A 23,235-nucleotide genomic window follows, 5' to 3' on the forward strand; every position below is an offset into this window, starting at 1 on the left:
ACGTTCCTTGTTTGAATTCGCTATTGATGGGATAAATAACAGATACGCTTGGTATTGCCCCATTAATCGCCAGATACAATCCTTGTGAAAACTGGCATAAACTGGGCACCGGTCAGAACAAAGGGTAACCTTAAACACACCACTACACTGCCCCAATTTAGAGCCGCATATCCACCTAATCTTCCGGATCTTGTTATTATTACTGTCATTATAGCTGTAGTGGTAGTTGTTTTTGTTATATTAATTCATTAGTGCTTGATATATTTAGAACTAAATATTTCCATTTTTTAAACAATGTTTAAGGCTTCGGATAAAGTCCCAAACCGTTTTGACCGTTTACTGAACAAATATTGTTGTCAAAAGAGACTTTAAAAAGTTCTTCCTAAATATAAAGATGAATTATGTCAGTTAACCCAAATAAGAACACAAATCGTAACATACTATCGCAAAATTAAAGAAACTGTTGGGTGGATGTTTTACCTCAATTGTGATTTACGTAGTCATGTGGCATAACTTTGGAGTTAGTTCTAAAAGCCACAAACGCGCAGTACAGTAGATGTCATCTGCACGCCAATAATTATTTCAAATTGTGCATGAGGAAAGTAAATGTACGTATACAATATAGGTTCTGTTTTCACGTGCTCGTTAAACACTTTTTTGTTTACGTTTGGTACCAAATGGTGCAGGTTATACATTTCACAGGGTTACAGGCTACAGAGAGTTAAATCAGAATAAAAGAGGGTTGCGAGATGCTTCCAAGCGGAAATGCTGCACACAGGCAACCCCAGTGAACCAAGAAAAAGAGGAAAAAGACAAAGTGGCAACCAAAACAAGGGCAAATGGAGCATTCCTTTGGGAATCTACAAAGAAACTGACCTGTTTTAGATTAAATCAAAACACCCACAAAAGGCGAACATGATTTTTTGAAGGGTGGGAAATGTATTTATTTAGGGTGTTTTTGTCTGGTATGTATGAATCGACGGAAAAAGTCTCATCATCTTACAGCTGACATACGTAGAGACACACGCACGCACGCACGAACACGCACAGTGGGTGTTGCATTTCCGTGATATGCAGTCTAAGTTAGACCGTAAGAATTTGTTTAGGACTCGATCCAGGTTTTGTGTACACGGCAGCGTGATCTCTTTACACAGGCGGCTTTCAGTATAGCGTGTGCTGAGAGGCTGCAACTGATCCTCTCACCTAAAGGTTTCTATTCCTCTCAGAGCGTTCTCCGAGGGGTATTTATGAAAAGATCCAACATAGATTTAATTTGGACGAAAAATGGAGATATCCAGGTGCAGGCGTTTGAATAGTCAGTGCCAGGGCTCCATGTTTTCTTTCCCAGCAGATTTTGCTTGGATCAGACTCAAAACTGAGCAAGTCTCGTGGTTTTGTTTACATTGAATGGGGAGGATAGGAACTGTGCCATGGGGCCGCGTCTTTCATTAATATACAGTGAGGATTTTGTCTAAATTACTGCTATGCATTTCACAGTGCGAGCTTTGAAAGGGCGTCTCATGTGGCCCAAAGAAACGTGAGAGTGCGTCTCTTCAGAGAAGCCACTTTAAGATCTAAATAGGTAAAATATAACAAAACAATACTTTTGCCTAAGGTTTGTCCACTTTGTCATTTACTATTTCCCATCCCCATCAGTAGGGTTCTTTGTCTTTTACATATTAAAAAAGGTGTGTGTGTGTGTCGGGGGGGTCGAGACAGAGAGGGGGTGAGAGAGAGAGACCGAGAGAGAGAGAGAGAGAGAGAGAGAGAAATCCCGAAGTATAACAAGAGCAGAACAGTTAGTGCTGATTTTCATTTGCATAAATTTTCATATATTTTAGTGAAAATAATAGACTAGCGGTGGAGAGACGGGCTGTTGAGTCAGTGCAAAGAGAAATCTTAGCAAGGAAGGTTTCGTTAGTGAGGAGAAGGAAGAAAACGCTGATCGACTTGACACTTTTAAAAAGTAATAGCATTTACAGCTTATATTTTTCCGTGGATTTTCCACTGGTAAGTGAATCTAGCCATCTGAGATATGCGTTTACTTCTCTATCTTTTTGTCTCTCTGTCTCGCTGTCCCTCTCTCTCTTTGTGAGCGGAAGGGTTTAAAATAGAAGTGTTTACGGGTGAGGTAAACTTTTATGTGTTACGGTTATGGCAGTCCAGCATTTGACATGGCTTAGACGTGTATGAAGATCGCATTGCCCTAAAGTGAAGAACACGAACCAGCAATGGTATGTATCCTTTTACAGCGTACACACGCGCGCGCGCTCACACGCGCACACAACGATGTGACGAGGTTTTGTGACAACGCGACACAGCGTTTCAACCAGTATTATTCCGAATCTTTATTTATTGGCATAGTAAACACACGTTAAATGTAAAATGTCATCCTTGTCTTAGAACAAAAGTTATGATAGGTAGCATACGGTCTAGCATATGAGGAGGGCTGAAGTGAGAGTGCATCTGAAAGAATGTAATCAATCAAATGTAAATGCTCGTAGACTCGCCCCCTTTTTCCCTATCCTGGTACGTTTTTGTTCTCCGAGGACAGGGGGTGTGCAAAAAACTCAGACAATTTACTAAACAAATTCCATATTAATTTATAGCATATTTGTCAAATTTATTATAACTCTTATTTTATGCTTGGGCAATATGTGCTGAATCGAAAATAATAACTAATCATAGATATTTGCCACCGTTTTGGGTAGGCCTAAGTACTGAACTTATCTAATGTGGATATCATTGTAAATGATTTTTTTTATTAATTTATATCAAGTCTCGTGTTTTGGACAGACTGTGACATACTGTTGTTTAATACGTTTTTGATTATTAAACATTCTGCTAAAGAGTTGTATTTTTCAAGTCACTTTTTCGAGAACTAAAAGAATGCTAAATACACTCCCTTCCATTTTTTTTACCAATATTTTGTCACTTCTCACACCACTCTAGTTTGTTCAATTACTCTGTTTTCTCACGGGTTAACTTTATGTGCCCTCTTTGGAACAGATGCCACATAGAGCTGCTCCCTGAAGATCATTTGTTTCCTTGATGGGGAGCATTTCTGAGCAATGCATTTTCGTTGCCATAGTGAAATGAATAAAAGGAGGAACACTAGTCACATTAAGCTATATATTTGTGCACTGGGCTTGAGATAAAAGAGCTTCTAGTTCATCTAAAAAGTGCTCTGGGGGAAGCCACATCAACGGGAAAAAGCCTTCTGTCTCCATCAAAATTTTAAGATTTGATTAAGACATATGATAAAATAAAGAAAGTGAGCATTTTTAATTGCGTTTTCTTAGGACGTTTACTTGTACATAAATACATGGAACTTTCGGGAAGAAACCGAACAATTACTTTACCTTGTGTTACATTCTCATTTGTATAAAGTACATTTTGGAACCACAAGAGGTCGCGCTGCTTCGCAGTCAGGATTTGGCAGATAATGTTCAACAACTTGGACATAACCAAACACAAGACCACAATATTTAATCCTGATAACTCCCTCCAGAACCCCCCAAAAAAGTTATAGAAACATATAAGATCAGATTAATATATTTGGCCAGTATAATCTATCTGATATATCTTTTTATGGCAATTTGATCGGTTTAGGTTAGACATAACCTCATTTTTTTTATCACAAAACGTTGTGTAATTGATTTTTAATTTTATATATTGAGGAAAAGCCCGGAGAAAAATGCGAAATTGAAACCGTGAAATCTAGGAACCAGCTGATAGATAGATAGATAGATAGATAGATAGATAGATAGATAGATAGATAGATAGATAGATAGATAGATAGATAGATAGATAGATAGATACGTATGCATTTAACGTTGCTTGTTTTAAGTCCATCATAAGTTTTTCTCTTTTTTTTTTTGTTTTGTTATATGGAACCTAAACTTTCAATTTTTCTTTTCTAAAATATGTTAGTGAGAAGTCTTTGTCCAAATATATGTGCATGCGTGTCCGCATTTGTTCTAAAAAGAAAATTATTATGATTTTGGCACATAATATTTTTTAATATCTGCTTTTTAGTTTTGAATTAATAATGTTATGATTTTACATTATTATTGTGAAATAATATGTTAAATAATTCACAAAATCTTCTTTGCAATGTCAAAATTAAATTTCAGAAAGGAAAGTTGACAAACACACCATGTTTCAGCTCAGTTTAGGTATTTATATTCAATTATTTATAGCTCTTACTTATAACCAATAAGAGGGTTAATGAAGGGATTAATCTTAAACAATGGAGGGATTCATCCTGCACAGGATCCCTGAAAAGTTAAAATACAATATATCGAATCCACCCACCCACATGACAGGTGTATATGATCATCCCGTGTCTATGTGGATTTTTCTCTGGCTACGGTAACTTTGCCCTCTTCGATCAACGACTGAATGAAATGACTAGATAATGGATGGATGGATACGCCCTCATCCCAAAAGTGTAAAAGTTGGGTTGGCTGACGACTTTAAAATTGCCCCTGCATTGGTGAGTTCAGACATGTGCGTGACTGTGCCCTTCCACAGGCTGGCGCCTTGTTCAGAGATCATTTCCACTATACTGTGCACAGACTCTGACGCACATGTCCTCCCGAAAATTAAGCGGGTTTGAATTACATTATATAATATTATATTAACACATTTATGTTGTTTTATATTTGCCCCCACGAAGAGTAGTTAATTCTATGATGCATTCTTCAAATACCTCAGGGCAAACAATGAGAGAGAGAGAGAAAATGAGAATGAGAGAGAGAAAGAGAAGATGAGCCATCTGATGTCATGTGCGTATTTGGTAAAGTTATTTTATGTTGTATTATCAGGGCGATTTTAAAAATGGTCTTCATTTAATTTATGACATTTGATGTTCATCCTCACTCTGCAGTGTTCGTCGCTTTAATTATGATTCTAAAATGAGACAATTCCATATTTCATCAATAGAAAAATATTTTGCTTTATGCTATTTTCAGATGGTGGGTATGTAGACTATACAAACATATATACACACACAAACCAAGGGATGACTTTTAACTTAATGATTCAGTGAAACAAGAATTCACAGAATGCGCTAAAGATGATATCACTAATAGTGGGATACTTTTAAACGCACGTAACAGATAAATTATACCGTTGCTTAAAACAACGCGTAACCGATGCAGATGTTAGGTTTTTGTTTACTAGTTATAACATCAGGTTTTTAGTTTCTGGATAATGTATTTATTTCTTTACCTTTTTTATATTTGAGTTGATACAAGATCCAGTGGCACTATATTAAAATCGTAGAAAATTAGATGTACGTTTAATGCCTTGTGTTACGTTTATATTAACATATCTTGCCTAAAACACACATTATTGGTCGCAAACCAAGTAATCTTTATCTTCTTAAATCTGTAAAGAAAAGGGCTTAATTGACAGCTTCTCTGAACTTTACCACTTTACATATTAGCAGGGTTCTTTTGACATCGTTAGCCAGATTCTTAATATATATTTGTTTTTAAATATCAAGTTAACTAATAATGTAAATATACTAAGAGCCACACGCACATTTGCGAATCTGAACAATATGAAAAAAGTTATTACAGCCATTAGTTGCAACTGATTTATTTAATTTGCATATTAAAACTTTAATTCGACACTCATAGTTGCCTTCTTTGTGGATGAAGGATGAGCTGAACAATTAACTCAGTGGAAACTGAAAAATAAATTTGAACATATCCCACTTACAGGTATTTTAGTAAAATAGGCATTTCCACTTCGTTTTTACTAATTCCATAGAAAATGTAACAAAAATGCAAATGCATCACTTTCAAGATGAACATAAAATGTTCCAATTGTTCTTTAATTTATTTATTCTTTTTTATGCCATATTTCATATTTACAAAAAAAAGCATATTGAACTGTTTTTTTTCACACAGAACAAAATGACTGAATCACATTTATTTAACATATTTTCTACTACTACTTGTAGTTCCTTATAAACATTTGAATTTTAATGCCTGCTTTTCTTAATACTACATAATGCATTTTTTTAGTTCCCATATTAATTTCTTTTATTCCTGTATTTCTTTGCTTTTGTCACACAAATTAGTTAGACTGAGCAGTTCATTAATTTCAATTTGCTCAACTGGAATATGATTATAAAACAATTTTTTGGTAATAATGCTGTAGAGACTTTTCTGTAATAAGAAATGGTTTCCTCTTTTTCTGCAATCTCTTCATTATCCATCAGAAGACAATGGCACACATCAAAATCAGCTTGCATCCTGCACTCACAGAAATGCAAAATGGAATAAATTCGTCTCTCTGATACTGTGTACACTGAGAATGTCGGTAGGCCTAGAATTCATTTCCCATCTTGACTAAATATTCATTTTTACTACAGTAGATGCATAGTTAACTAAAATGTAACTATTATGTTAACTGCTGGTACAGATTGCAATAGTTGCTGCTCTGTTTTGTTTGTCATACAGGTCTGTCCTCTTGGGAAAGGGACATGTGGCAGATCCCAGCCCAGGATTACATTAATCAAAGTATTTATTTCCCCTGGGATGCCCTGCACAAATCAGAGTAAAGCCTAATAAAATTGGATCGCAGACAAAACTGAATAGTTGAAGTAGCCTCTTCTTTTTTCACAATAATATCACACCAACAGTTACCAGGTTTCCGAAACATTAAAATGAATTGTAAGCATTTCTGCATAATGGCCTTTTTTTTAGCATGATCAATTTTACAGTGTTTTAAAGTGTTTAAAGTAAAGCACAAATGAAAGAAGAAATGATTTGCTTCCTATTTGGAAGCTCATTTTGCATTAAATAAACTTCATGGCCTCTCAACCTTCTATCTGCTAAATGCAGATACTGCATTATCAACAAACATGAAGATTAAAATGTAGTGATAACGAGACAAACCATTATGCATCACATGTACCAATATTCCTACATGAAGGAAATGTGTAAGATGCACCTTAATGTACACACAACAAGCCACTGTGTTACTGTCTTACAAAACAGTACGTATTCACATGTTCATGATACATTTTAATGCTGCTGTTAATATTCTTGGTGCAAGCATGTAGTGTGTAGTTTCTTTGTATGCAGTTTTAGCATGTATTCACACATTGCAAGTGGTTAATACAAAAATGCACCTTGCACATCTGTATTCAGAGAATACATGTTTTATAATTAGAGATGAGCAACAATGTAAAAAGACGTAACCTATTATCTGGCATCACCTCTGAATTTGTTTCCTTAAAGAGACAGCACCATATCGGATGTGAATATTTAGATGTTCTCCCTGAGAATTCATTGTCTTCACTTACAAACTAAATATCTATTGTGCTTGAACAGAGAACATTTCTAAAATGCTAGATTAACCTAAAACACAAACTGAGAGTCTCTGCTGAACGACTGACTCTGAAAGGATGTTTCTTATTTTAAAATGTGGCATGGCTAAGATAAGAACGCACAGAAGATTGGAATCAGTGAAAGATTTTTTTTAATGTAAAAGAGAAGGTTTTGCATACCTTGTTGTGTTACATTTGCACATTTTCTTTAAGGGAATGATCACAAAATTTATTGGGCATGACGGTTAAATTGTTTTTGCATTGCTTCTTGCTTTCAACCTTTTCTGTTTATTTTTTAAAGGCATTTTGTTTATTTTTTTCATTCATTTTAATGGCTGCTTCTGTGTGATTATATCAGCCATTGCATTATTGTTCTAATCTATAACTCATCTGTATTTTTAACCTAGAAGTGCATTATTATGTCTAATTATGCCAGTACAGTATCTCTTTTTTTGAGAAAGTAGTGTGAGTCTAAGTCTATGAATTTGAATTTCGTCATTGATGAGCTATTTTGAAAAATTTTCACTACTTATGCACCAAAGTAATCAATGTCTAAGAAAATGGAGCGCTTTTAAGAGAGTAGTATTGATAAGGATTCATTAGGTCATGTATTAAAATGTATAAAGCTTCACTTGTGTAACTCTCAGTTTATATCATTCATATAGATTATGCTTGAAAAATCATTGGATACATCAAAGGAACAAACTATAAGACTGTAAATTGCCTGCTGAATAAATCAACAAAATGTATTTTTGAACCTTAAGATTTCTGTTTATTTTTAAATATCTACACATTATATAGATGGATATTTTTTCTTTTTGGCTATATGAAGTGCAATAATCTTTAAATTCTTCCCTCTTTATAGTTCATATAATGCAATGATGCAATATTAGCCTTTCCTTAAAAGTCTTTATTTACAAAGAAAGCACAAGAAAGTAAACAGTGATAATGACAGACTGTGATACAGTAGTAAGCTAGACTTTATCTGTTGGGTGACATCACTTCCTGACCTTAATTTAGAAATGCTGTAGTGTATATACATAGATAATATGACATTATGAATTATTAGCCATTTCATCAAGTACAACATGTAAAAATGATTATATATCAGAATATCCTAAGGTGACTGACTTTCTTATATTTGTATTACATTTTCATATTCTCTAGAAAGCTCAATTAAAGTCACTTAAATCCTTACATAAACTGGTTTAGGTCAATACATATTGCCAAGATAAGTTAATTTTAATAAAAAAAGAAAAGAAATTTGAAAAAAATAAAGACAATGAAATACAGTAAAATGTGTGTTACAGAATTAAAATGGTTAAAATATTAATGAAACCAAAACAAATAGCAATGCGAGTATAATGATACATAAATGAATCCTAAAAAACAGATTACTACTACAAAGTAGTTTTAAGAAGAAATGTTTGCTCTAGAGGCAAAGTTTACACTTAAATAGTGTGTACATTGAAACCAAATTAAGATTAATAACTGTAAAAATCAATTTTGGCAGAGGCCTACCTGTTTTTTTTATGCATTTGGTTAATGTCGATTTGTGTTTTTTTAATCAAAGTCTGGTTATTCTGTTCATCTACTTGTTTAATCGTGATGAAGCAAAGAACAAACAAAAGCTTGCATTAGGTGTATTGAATGTCACAAGCTTATTCTTCATATAATCAAAAAAGAATATACTTCCCATTTACAAATTAAAATTGTAGAATACAAAAAAATAATAAGCACTCTCTTGAAAAGGCAGCTTAAATTTCTGAAACTATACAACACACTTTTTCAACTTCTAGTTTTACAGGCTCCATTACTGTCTCTCTCTGATTCATAGCACTTTTGTAGAAAGCGTACATTATTTTACTGTACACAATATTATTATTCATTTTTATTTTATCCTAGTTAACCATTATTAAACCTATTTTGTAATCATTAAGCTATTCAGTTTTAAATACACACACACACACAAACACACACATATATATATACTATAGAAATGCAAATATTGTACATCCTACAATTAAAATGCGATTAACCAAAATATACAAATGCACTTAAACATTTCCCCATGTTTCGTACTCTGGTCAGATGTGGATATTCACTCCTAGTAGGATTCTGTAATTAATAAAATAAACTCTCTGATTAATTTTAGATGTGAAGGCTAAAACAATATAATGCACTTGGAAAGGTTTCTGAAAAAAAGATTGTAGAAAAATGTGTTTTCATTGTGTAACATAAATATCATGTTTTGAATGTTTCTAATAGGTTTTTTTAATCTTTCCTACAATTGGCAAGTTTTTTAACTGTATTTTTTTTTTTATCTTTTCTGCGATTGCAAGTTCCTGAGGATTTAGGGTCTTCATCTGAAATTGAAATCCCTACACGTTTGTATTCTGTGACATTTCTACTGATTTAAAAAAATAAAACAAAACAAAAAATAAACCTAACAACAGCATTTTCCTGCCATGGTAACACTGAGTTTCCTCTGTAGGCCATAAATGTATATAAAGAGAGTTATTAACAAACAAGAAAATATTCATTTTGTTGATGTCCTGTGTTAATCATGAAACAGCAAAATTAAGTTTAAGTAGATTTTCTCATTTACTGTATATGAGAATTTAATTCAAAAAGCAGGAATTGAAAGCAGTTCTTCAGCTGACCGTTGCATCAACTTTTTTGTATTTCGGCAGAGACGCTAAAAGAAACCACCCAAAATCAATTGCAAGTTTCAAGAGAGTGTATATGAATTGCAAATATATCAACTCTATAAATAAAATACGAGAGAATAATAAAATGTGCAATGCATGCATTCATAAACTCCTGGTGTTCTATTGATTTATCACCATGTTCATTGTTTGATTACATTCTCCTGCCAGTCTGCTTAGATTACTGCCAAGGAAATGTCTGACCTACATTGGAAAAACAAGTTAGAAGGCAGCACTAAATAGCTTTATATTTTTTGAAAAGTAACCGGAGTTGTAAGCACAGTTAATCCAGTACCCAAGGTGGCACATTTTTTCTGGAAAAGATACTTCCTAGTATTTAAAAAAACATCTGCGAATTTGCTAAGATAAAATATCCACTTGTAAACGTGTTCATTCACTTCACTGCTAACATGGCCATTTCCAAGTAATGAAAAGGGAAAATTGATGTGTTTCTGTTGGTAAAGATTCTTATGGACCCTTCCTGCAAAGATTATCATTATGGTTCATGTCTTAAACTGTATTGTCCATTTATCAAACTCTCATCTGTAGAAACATAGCAGTTAAGAAAACCATTCACAGTATATAGTTGCAAGTGTTCTAGCAGGAGACTTCTGACAAATACACATAACTATTGTAAAATAATATACAGCCACAAAACACCAGTTTTCACTTTAAAGGTTTAAAATTTCTCATTGCTAGGTAGAGAAAACAGGAGAAGCAGATTTTAAAATCCTGTATTTTTGCTAATTGAAAAATTCTGAAAAATGTTGTGCCTTGTGGAGACAGGAAGACAAAAGAACACAAAGTTATTAGTGAAATTGTGACTCCACCTAACCTGTTGCTCTTGCAAATGGTAAATTTGAAGGGAGAATAGAAGAGATAGGAGATGAGAAATGTTGACCGGGTCAAAATATACCATAAATAGAGACAACAGACTTCCACTAGAGAAGTGATATACAGTAGTTGCTTTTTAGGATCAGTGCACTTGAACTTAGACTAAATGTATATTCCAGTCTAAAAGGGTAGTTGATTACAGAAAAAAATAATTCAAGTAAAGACAAGGAGATGATAGTTTTTAGCGATTGTTTTTTATTTGGTGCACACAGGAAAAATGGCTGATTAGTCAAAGACTGCAATATCATCAGCTTACTTCATGAATGATAACAGAGTTCATGCAGCACTATGGGGATGTCTTCCCCTGAATTCAGCCTCTATCATAATTCTCATAAATACCTGGGATAAAAAATAATAATGCCAATAATCTTCATTGTCATTATTATAGTTCAGTATACATTAATTGAATGAAGGATAGTGCATTATTTGTGACCTTCTGCTGCCTCATTAACTTTAATAACAATAATGTTCACCTGTTTGCACTGCATGCTATTCAACTGACTAACATTATGTCGACAGTTGATTCCCACTTTGTGCTTCATGATGGACCCTTGTTTTTTCTCCACCTAGTAATGGAAAAAGTGGGTTCATAAAATGATATCTCAGTATATGCTGCATAAGGAATAAAAAAAACATATATGTTAAATATGGGGATTTTAACTATGTACTGCATGAGACTAGTAAGCGCTGGTTTCCCTCCCCATATATTCTTTTGCCTATAGGCTTTACTTTTTTGACACCAGTTTCTTTAATAAAGAAAACATACATTGTACAAAACATACAAATAAATACAAACCAGATTTTACTCTTTTTTTATTTGAAGTTCCAGTTTATTGTCATGTGTACATAGTACAATGAAGTTCCTACTTCCATCTCTTCTCATAAAAGAGACAGTAATACAGTAGGACGCACACACAGGAAAAAAAACAATAAACAGCATACATAGAGTATATGCAATTATATACATAATATATATATATATATATATATATATATACACAGTATATGTACCAAAACATGATATTGTAATTGTAATTATATCCAACTGTTAACTATTATCACCATTATTATTTTGCTGATGCCTTTTTCAAAGATGTCTTACAACTTTTGAGATACAATGGCTTACTTTTCTTTTGTTCATCCAATCAGAGCACAGGCAGGTGAAGTGACTTGCTCATGGTCACACCGTGTCAGTAACAGGACTTGAACCCACAACCTCAGCGTTTGAAGGCCAAAGTAAAGGTCTTAAAGCAAATTATAATAAAAGTGAATATAATATTTCCTATTTTATGGATAATTGATATGCAATATGTTTTTAATTAGCAAAGACAATGTTACTGAAGATAATGACATTAAAATGTCTGACATATCTGTCAAAATATGATTTGTAGTGCCCTAATTTTAAATCTGTACATAAATGTGTACAAGTTGCTCATTATGTGGATGGTCATTTTGGTGGGGTTGAGGTAGAATGTGTACTTTCATTTTGTAAAGGAAGTTAAACAGAATACCCTGTTTATAAAACATTTTTAAGACTGTATCTTCTTTAAAAAATAATGAATGCAATTGTATGTTATTTATATTTCTTTATTTGTACTTTTATTTTAAATGTGATTAAAAATCTATATTGCAAATAACTAATGTGTCTGTATCTGTTACATTAGTGTTCTGTTTTTCATTTTTTTGTATCAACTTCTAATCAAAGTAATTTCTTCCTTAATTGTAACTGTGACTTTCATAATATGAAAATATGTTTTAAATTTTAATATTATAACAATTTATCAGTGCAGCTCTGTGTCTTAGTGATGCCATGTCATGTTTTGCTACCTGACCCTGCATGTGTACAGTTCTAACCCTAAGCTCTTCTTAAACCTGTAGCTTGAACTCAGATAAAAGGTTTAGGAGTCTTAATCGAGTATGACGGGGATTGTTCTTAGGGGATGGCAGACAAAACAACAGGAATTAATTGGAGATATTTGCTTCCATCTGTACCTCTGGCTGCTGACCAGAGTTAAATCTGGCACACGCTGGTCATGGTGTGCTTCTGGTTGTGATTGCCAGTCTCTGCTAATAAGATCGCCATTAAAAGAAAGTAGAAAAAAAAAAAAAAGGAACAAGACAGTCCCATTTCCTCAATTATTTGCACAAATCCTAAAGTAAATGGAGAATATTCAGAAAGTGAATTATGATGCACTATTATCCTAATTATTAATATTTACTATTTACATATCTACAAGAATCTCATTCACACAGATAAAATACATAGACAAGAAACATTCCTGTAATTCAAAACAACTCATTTCCATTTATTTGTTCTAGTGTTTTTTGTACATAAGTAATTCTCCCCAAATGATTTTTCTTTCTTTTGTTTTAATACAAGTTTTCATATTTTAAAAATGATCCAAAACATACTATATGCCAACATGTCAGGTGTAATGGGATGTTAGCAAAATAAATGTAGTTTATTCTTCATCTAATTGCATTCAATTTTAATGATAAACAATGTTACTTATAATCAGTCAGGAGGGAGTTCTTTGCAGTGTGCGCTTGTTTAATTATTTTCTTTCTAAATTTATGTGTCTGTGTTGTCTCTGCTATGGTCCCTACACAACTTTTTAATGTTTAATTATTCAGTATGTATTTGGAACAATCTTATCAAAATGCGTTTACTTTTTCTATTTTAAATAGTTGTATTATTTTGTACGTTATGTGTAATTTTAAGAGACATGCCTTTACCCAGACTTCTCTATATTTCCTGGGCCTTAGAATCCTTGTCAAATTTTTCTTTTTATTATATGATTTGATTCTGTTATACTGCAAGATGCAGCACCCTAAGCTATCCCTGTAGTTTTGGGTTGACCTCCTGCCTTTACTTTAGTACTTTTAGTTTTTACTAGAATTAATGGTTATTGTACATATACTGTACATGTTCATTTCAAATAAGAAATGGATTTATGGGCTACTCTGATTCTGTCTCTCTCTAGTACACATTTCAGGTGCAATCCAATGTAAATTTGAAATCATATCATTAGTTGAATAGAGTCTCCCCTATTCAATCAAAGTGTTTCACATGGGAAAAGATAAATTCAGCAGTCTAGTAAGTCCAGCAGAATGTGTAACTTCTACTGAAAAATGTAAAAAAGGGCAAGGAAGATTGAAAGTAAATGGTATTTAAAAGTGCCAGTCAGGGTAAGGTTGCACAAAGATGTCTAAAAATACTTTAAGTAACCCAAACTACAGTCAAATTCCTTACAGGGAAATGTTGCAAAGCTTTGAACCTGTACCATATGGTTCTCCTATAAAGCGGAGTACTGTATCTGGATGAAAGAAAAGATGCTGTTTTAAAGAGGTACACAAGTGGACAGCAGAAGCATAAGTAAAGTCTCCTCCACAGTAAAACGAGACCCACAATGACAGGAAAACAGCAATTAGGCAAACCAGGGACCTAACATTCATAGTCACAGAAAGGCAGTAGAAGAAAGAATTGTTGTCTTGGTTAAACCATATATTGTTCCCATGCCTGACACTTTTTCAAGAGAGTAAGGTAAAAGGTTGGCAAGAGATTGGAGCATGTCCAGAGCCAATAAGAGGTTGGCACATAGCCCAAAGTAAGAAGAGGTGGAACCATTTTTTCTATTTAAAGGTAGGAATTGTAGGATAGACTCCTACAACTCATTAGTTGGCTGCATCCTCGGCATTGTGTTAACAAGGAATGCAGATGAGGAGATCAAGCTTGTTTTTACCATAAGAGAGCAGGGCTGTCCATGAAGGGAACTGTACTGTGGAACAGCTCAATAGTGATAAATAAGGAACCAGGATATGCAGAGAAAGAGAGACAGTAGTGAGAACAGAAGTGTTTATTTGTACCTTTTAAACAGATAAAGCATGAGCCACCTTCAGGCAAGGTTTCATTTAGACTTATTTTACTTCTCACTTCAGATCCTTATTTTATCTATTCTTCTTTTGTGTATTTTAATTTCAATAAATTCTCACTTTTTTATCCTTTGGCCTCCTTGATATTATTATAGTTGCAAAAGGTTGTCCTGAGTGCCCAGACTCTTATTACACTATATATAATATCAGTCACTCAGGCATTTTAAATATCACCAAATACGTTTGCCAAAGAACACACAGAAGTCTGAAACCACATTGATGAAGAATATACAACAAAATTGGCCTCTTCTGCTTTTACGTTAAACATTATATTTGGCACATTATATGTCAATTATTCTTTCCTCATTTTAAATAAGGAAATGAAAAGCACAAACCATCACAAATCACAGCATCGCAGCAAATGATAACACAATACAGCATCAAATGTAAGGACAGTAAGTGTCATTTGCAGTTAATGTATGAAACTAGAAAAGAAAATATGACATTAGGCAAACAACATAAAAAGGGAACAAATTAAAAAGAAAACAGAAAATAAATAAAGAAATCCATAAGGGAGCAGAACTATCTGAAGACCCTGACAAAATGGAACCCCACAAACACACTTGTGAAGAGAGTTCAATAGAATGGGAACCACAAAACTCCATGAATGGTTTGGTGAGAGTTTCATAACAGGGTTTTGGAACAGTAATAAAACCAGTCAGAAGAGCTCAACTGATTAACAGGTTACTCAGTGAAAATATTGTAGTCAACAATGCTGTTCAATAATAAAATCACCTTTATTTAGCTTTAGTAAAACACCAAGAAAAACAGAAGCAAGTTATTGAGTAGAAAATAGCTTTTTTACGGCCTGCAAGAGCTGATGGACGACATGGTAGTAGGCAGCACCCATAACTTGTGTTGCATGGATGAGTATTGTAACTAGCTCACTAAACCTGTATGGCAACCGTTCGTTTGTTATATTATTGTTTCGCCTGGGCCTAAATGACTTTGTTCAAAGTCAGCATCCAACAGCATCCCTGCAGCTTTAGATCATATATGGCAGAACGCGGATGATTCTTAGCACTACTTTCCATGCACTTGCACGCTTATCCCTTTTTATCTGTTGGGTTCATCAATGGTCTTTAGGTGGTTGTCAGTGTGTGCGCCTGTGTATGGCACCTGCTTTCTCATAATTTCTTTGAGCCGACATAGTGACTTTAAATTGTCTGCTTGTTAAAAAGTCTATATATTTCAACTACATTAAAAGGAAAGTATTATGTTCATATATAGTGCCTTGCTATATTCTACTTAGATTTCAAACTGATCATTTTCACTTAACATCAAAGCAGTGTAAGATAAAAAGCAGAGTTAACTTGCAGAATACACATCATAAATGAATAAGCATAAATTATACAAAATTCCTTTAACACTGATACAAAAATAACTAATTCAGCTACAGTAAATATCTTCCTTCAACACCCAGAAAGCTTATTATCTCCGTACGTTGTGGGTTCAGTTGAGGCATGTGCATGTGTAGGGTAAATCAGAAACAAACAAGAAGCCTAAAGCATATCACTTTCACGAGTAATGGGAGGAAGATTATTTCTTCATTATATCCAACTCTCAATGTACGGTATGTGCCTCATTTATCAAACTAGCACAAAACCCATGAAAGAGATTTCCCAGCCAAAAATGAGCTGTGAAGAAGAAAAATCCAAGAACTTAAAATTTAAATTAGCAACACAACAGTCCACTTTTATGAGCCATAACAACAGAGGTAAGAAACAACCATAACATCATACCACGTGAGGCATGTTCTTGCAAAATATAAAAAGCAATTTAAAGATGAAGAGATGGTGAAAGAGGTATTTCTGGAGGCTACACACTCACTATTTGGAGGTTTTAAGAATAAAACTGAAATTGTGGCTGCTATCAAGGCCATGCAGTTATCTAGAAATACAGTGACACAACAATGTGAGGAAATAGTGGGACAACTTGAGGATCAACTGAGAATGGATATAGAGAGGTGTAAGTGTTTCTCTCTTCTGTCTGATGAGTCAACTGATGTGGTAGACGTGGTTCATTTATTTATTTACATACGAATAACGTTTGAGGATAAAAGAGCCCAAGAGGAAATGCTTGCCATGTTGCCACTTTAAGGGCATGCACATTTAGATGAAATATTTCAAGTTTCTATTAATGACAAGATCCACCTGCCCATTTCTAAACTTGTCTTAATTACCACTGATGTGGGCCCAGCAACAACAGCTTTTGATAACAGTTTTGTTGCCCTGCATACATGACAGAGTTCTTTTCTGGGCTTTATCCATTATCATTGCATCATCCATCAGCAAGCTTTATGCGGCAAAGTTTTGAACATGAAAAATGTGATGGTTGTTACAATGAAAACTGCTAATTTCATCCGGGCAAGGAGTCTACAGAAACGGCTAATTTGTGCACACTCAGAACACACAGACTTGTTACTGTATACTGATGTGCAAGAGAGAGGTTAGGAGCACGCGCTGATACAGCACATTGCCGCACCAACAAACCAATTCAGGTTCCAGATTGGGACCCGAATGCAGCCATGCAATGGGTGACACCTCAGGACCAAACTGGTTCAAATGGAGTGGAACCAGTGTGAGTTTTTTTTTATAGTGGCTATAAGTTTTGCCCTGCAGGTTGGAGAGCTGGATGCAGATTGACGTCATACCCAGGATAGAGCAATTGCTCATTTACGGGATTCGAACCAGCAACCTTCCAATTGCCAGTGCAGATCCCTAGCCTCAGAGTCACCACTCCACCCAGCAATGTCTGAGCAGAAGTAAATTTCTGGAGACTTTCTCTAGCAGTCTAAATATGCTGAATGCTAAATGATGAAAAGTGGCTGATAGAGTTAGCATTTCTCACTGACCTAACTGGTATTTTGAATGAATTGAATTTAGAATTGAAGGGGAAAAACAAAAATGTAATTGATATGATCAGCTCTGTGAATGAATGCTTTTAAGTGCAAGTTACAACTACTTTCAACAAAGCTGCAATGCCATGACCAATGATACTTTCTAAATAATCAATCAGAACTAGAGTCTCAGGGCATGGCAGCAGCTCAGTTCAACAGTGTCTGTTACATTGAACAAGTCCAAAGCATCTCATTAAAATTTGACAGATATTTCACTAACTTTGCACCACTTGAGGTAGTCACCACATACACATGTTTTTCGTTTGGCATAAATATGGATGTAAATAACATTGCCTCCAAAATGGGATCACTTTTTCTCCTGGACACAACAGCCATGGAAAATGAAATCATTACCCTTCAAAATGACATTCACATAAAATCCAGGGCAACCACTGACATGAAGGGTGAGTCTACCTTTCTTCCATACGAAAACAATAAAGGCCAAATTCAGATCCACCATGACAGATGACCACTTACCAGCCTGCCTGAGACTCTCAACCAGCCCCTACATCTCTGATTATGAAAAACTAGCAGCCTCTTCCTAATACCAAACATTACATTAAAGGTAGGAAATGAATTAATCGCTCCAATTTATGAAATGAAAAATATGTGTCAACTGAGTATCAGTAGTTTTTATGTACCTCTGAGTGTGATATGGAGTGGGATTTGGAACTGATAGATCTCCTGAGGTCGAACATGTTGGGTTCCCCTGGCCTACAGAAAGCAAATCAAAACACTTTCTATGGCAATGTCATGTGCAGATTTGATATAATGTGATACAAAATACAGAGAAAATGCAAAAGAGATCAAAGTGCTACAAACCAATTATTGATTTTATAGGGCAAACAGAGTTGCTCTTGCATTTCTTGGGGATAAGGCAATAAAAGAACAACACGAGTAAACAACATTAATAAGTTTCATTGTTTTTTCCTGGTATACATTTACTCAAATTCATTATATGATGTGTTAGTCCTGAGTTGTGATTCACAGAAATTTTAAAACAAATTTTAGTTATGTTTATCACATGTTGTAAAAGACTAGAATTGATTGTGTGACATTGAATATTTTATAACATTAATTGGAGCTGACTTTTTGAAATGAAACCGTGACCCTGCGACTAAACGGTTGCTGTGGAGTAAGAAAATCAGCACAGTGAAGCACAGTACTGGTCTCCTTTTAAAATGACGGAATCTTACAAAATGTTTTGCTTTTTTATCTTGTGATATGATATGGATACACTATATTACAATATGTGTACAATCTCAATATGAGAATTAATACTCTAACAAAAATTGACGTATTCAGTAAGTTTTAAGGCTTTTGTTTCCACATTTGTAACCAAGCTTCATCACCCCCATTTTAAAATGTTAGAAAAATCTAGGTATTTTCTATAATTTATTAATAAACTGTCCAAGGGAAATGATCACTTTTTATTGCAACTATGAATAGTTAACAAAGAACGCTCAAAACCTACATTCATCATGCTTAACAATTTTTTAAAAAAGGGTAAAAAAAAAGTATTACAATGGAACAACTAAACAAATTATGGTGCTATGCGATAGTCCTTTTCTGTGCAATTTTTGATGCTGAAAAAGATAATTAGTTTCCCTGTGAATGGTTTCAGCCCTTATGCCAAAATACAGTTCTTGTCACTAAGCGCTTTGGTCTCCATTAATTTTTGCCTTGAAAAAGAAAACCAGATTTACATGTTAAATTAAGCAGTTACATTTCAAGAGAAAAAAATCACCAGTAAAAGTAAAACCTTTGCCCACATGCTACAGGGTCTACTTAGTTAGATGTCGTTAGTCATTTAGTGCATTTGGCCTAATGTAAGTGAGTGAGCCTTGTAATGGAATACAGAGAGAGAGAGAGAGAGAGAGAGACAGAGAGAATGCCCTCCCATAATTCACTGGTCCTTTGTACTTGATTCTGCTGGACTTTGTTTTACCCCAACCCTGTCAGGGAATGTGCAGCTTAGGACAATGAATGAATGAACACATGACTGGTATGTTTGTCTCTCTGCTTGTTGGTTGTGCGAGTGGTTAGTTTGAAATCATGAACTTCACAGGCTGGTAATGATCAATAATTTACATGTATTAATGAAGCAGGATGGACTACAGAAGCATCTTTTTAATGAATTTATGGTGTTCAATGAAACTTGATTTTGGTGAACTTTGATATTACTTTGAGATATGCTTCTTTGAAATAAAGATTACATCCATTAATACTTTTTCAAAGTTTCTTATCTAATGCTAGATTATGTTGGAACTGGGATACATTAAAAGAATGGTACAGTACATAGAATTCAGGTTTGAGCATAATTCAGTGTGCACCTCTACATAATCTTCCACAAAAGTATACCATGATATTATAAATTAGGCTAATGGAAAGAAAGATCTGAATATTTGGCAGGAATAGGAAGAACATTCCAACTTCACAAATTCTTCTTCTCAATCTTGAATCATACATGCAGCTCCACCAGTATAAGGCAGCATGTCTAAAAGCATAACATTTAGAACACAAGCATTAAAATTGAAACTCTAAGATAAAAAGTAAAAATGCAAAATGTAATTTGTTTTTATTTTGATTTAATTTCTGCATATTAAGTAGTGCAATATAGGATTCTGAAGAAACACAAAATAATCAAACGACTGGAGTACTCTTTTTAAGTCTCTCTCTGGTAAACCATCATTTGGCGATATGAGAAAATAAGACTTAATATACAGATATAACAGTTATATTAACAACTACAAATGCAATATGCAATTCAGTGTATCCAAGCTCAGTACCACGGGGCCTGAATGTGTTTGCCAAGTTATGGAGGTTCTTATGGCTGCTTTGTAGCATTTTCGGAAATATCTCTCAGTTTGTTTCATTGTAATTGATTTTTTTAAAATTTCTTTTCATTTTAAAGTCTTTTTGAAGAATTTAATGACCTCTGTCAACTTGTACACGTCATGTTGGTTGTTGGGGACACTCTGCCATTGCCTGGTTGCCATGGAGCATGCCTTAACTTGTGACATACAGTAATTAAGTGTCATGTTATTTGAGGTCGGCAAGCTCCCAGTTTTCTAAACTTAAAAACAAAATAAGATTTTTTGTGCTTTCCAGAGAAACATATTTCATTCAAAGTACTTCAGGTTTTCAACTTTCACTTTCTTTTTACTTGCTCTTAATAAAGAAAGTTTGTCTAATTCTGTTGACCCAACGCTATATGACTCTGATTATTAGTTACCAATCCAAACCTGTGTCACTTTGCACTTAACAAATGCTGGTTTTTTTTGGATAACACATTTTTTCATTCACTGTAGGGTCATGCGCAAGACATCAACCAGCCCCAAATTAGATACTAGTTCATTGTTGGGCACATACATATACACATCAGGACAGGTCTCTTTTAGAATCACAACTTAATCTAACACCTAAGTCTTTGAGATGTGGGAGGAAATCAGTATTATCCAAAGAAAAATATAAAAACTAAGACAGGAGTTGAGCCCAGTGCTTTGTATTTGTGATGCAGAAAGGCCTACAACTGTGCACCCATAATGCCCACAATTCAGCTCAATATAATGGAATCACTTCACTTTAATTCCTGTAGTTTTAATGTGTTTCATGTCCCTACATTGATAGAGGGACTTCTCATAAGCTACCAGGTCAGTGGAGAGAATATAATCTATCCAGTTGTTCTTTGAGTGACCCTAGGTCATGCATATTATACTTCTTGAGGAAGGCATCCAGTGGACCTCCTATTCGCATGATCAATTATAACAAATAGTGCTTCTTAGCATGTAGACACAAGTTTTTCTCCCCCAAAGTCCTGAGCTCCTTAACCTATCATTTAAATTGGTCCCAGGTACTTGGCTGCTCATACTTAGGGTCTTATTCTGTTTTTCAGTACTTGTAGCTTATGACATACACAAGTATGGGAATGTAGGCTGATAGATAAATTAAAAACATAAAAGTAAGTCACACAATTTTCTCTACCCTCACCTGTGGACAAGATCAAGGGTAGTTTAAGTCCTCCACCTTTTAAGATGTGAGCCCCTTACCAGAACAGAACAAGCAATTCTTTTCTAGGAGATGATCATGACCTCTTATTTGAAGGTGCTAATTCTACCACAACTGGATTACACTCAGCTGTAAACCATTCTAGTGCACCCTCAAGATCATAGTCTGATGAGGTCAAGAGTGTAACATCATCTGTAAACATCACAGAGGCAGCCCTTAAGTTTCCAAACTGGGTCAATTATTGGCTGCACCTTATCCATGAAACAGAGCTCTTTGGTAGAGGTCAAAGCACACATTGAATGAGGTGAATGGTCATATGCCGTAAACCCCCAAAGTACATGTAGACAGCTTTGACTAACTCCCAGACCTTTCAAATACCTGTGGAGGAACAAAGAGTTGTGTGATGTCCAGGTTGGCTGCAGCTGCATTCAATCCCTTGAACCTGGGGTATCAATTAAAGTAACCAAGGATGTTCTGAGTAATGAGGACACAACACAGAAAGAGGTAGGTGTAACAAAGTGTTCACTGCTTTTATTCACAGTATTCAAAATCAAACTAAGTGTAGTGCAGTTTTCTTCTTCAGTAAATAAATTACCCATAAAAACAGTGAGCCTATGGAGGTTAAAAACAGTCAAAACACTGTCAGAATCAATCTTTAAAAACCAGCATGAGCCTTGGCACATCCCTCTAAAACCATGTCTCTCCTGCTCATCTGACAAGGTCAGTTCATCCAGCAGAGGCACCTGCTGAAAGTGCAGTTAACCCTTAAATAGGCTTGTGTCCATTGCCTCCATTCCTTGGCATCTGCAGGGACCCTGTGAACCTTGTTCCTTTCTCCTACCTCCATCCCTTGGCCATTGGCGGAAGCCCACTTATAGTGATCGGTCACCCCTGCTCCTAGAATACTCACTTTTCTCCAGGGTTATCTTCCAACCTCTTGCCTCCTCCTCACTTTTGTACACTGTCTCCCCCAATACTGACTATTCTTTCACTTTATTGTCCATCTTTTCTTTCTTTCCACCTTTCATGCTCTTTCAATCTGGATCCCTTTCTGTCTCTCTTGATCTGTCCTACTCAGGCGCCTTTATTCCTTAAGCGGATGCAGGTGCTTTAATTACAGATCACAGAGAGTTAATGACAAAACTGATTGAATCATGTGTGCCTGCAAGTGAATGCACGATCACAGCTGGGTTTGTATGATCACCCCCATACCCAACGAGAAACTCAGCAATTGGGCCACTCCAGAATAGGAGAAAGAGATTTCTAGACTGATAAGTATGGTTTCATAGCCAATGCAAACTGCAGTTGGTGAATCAAATTATTTACAGCTGGTGTTTTCCAGCCTACTGCATAAATCTAGTTTTGTTCACTGCCATAAAAATTATATTCCACATTCCAATAGCAAGTTTCCATATCCAAAGTCTAATATACTTGGATCTGTCCCA

Source organism: Polypterus senegalus, chromosome 2 (genome assembly GCF_016835505.1).
Source record: "Polypterus senegalus isolate Bchr_013 chromosome 2, ASM1683550v1, whole genome shotgun sequence".
In the NCBI taxonomy this organism is placed as follows: Eukaryota; Metazoa; Chordata; class Cladistia; order Polypteriformes; family Polypteridae; genus Polypterus; species Polypterus senegalus.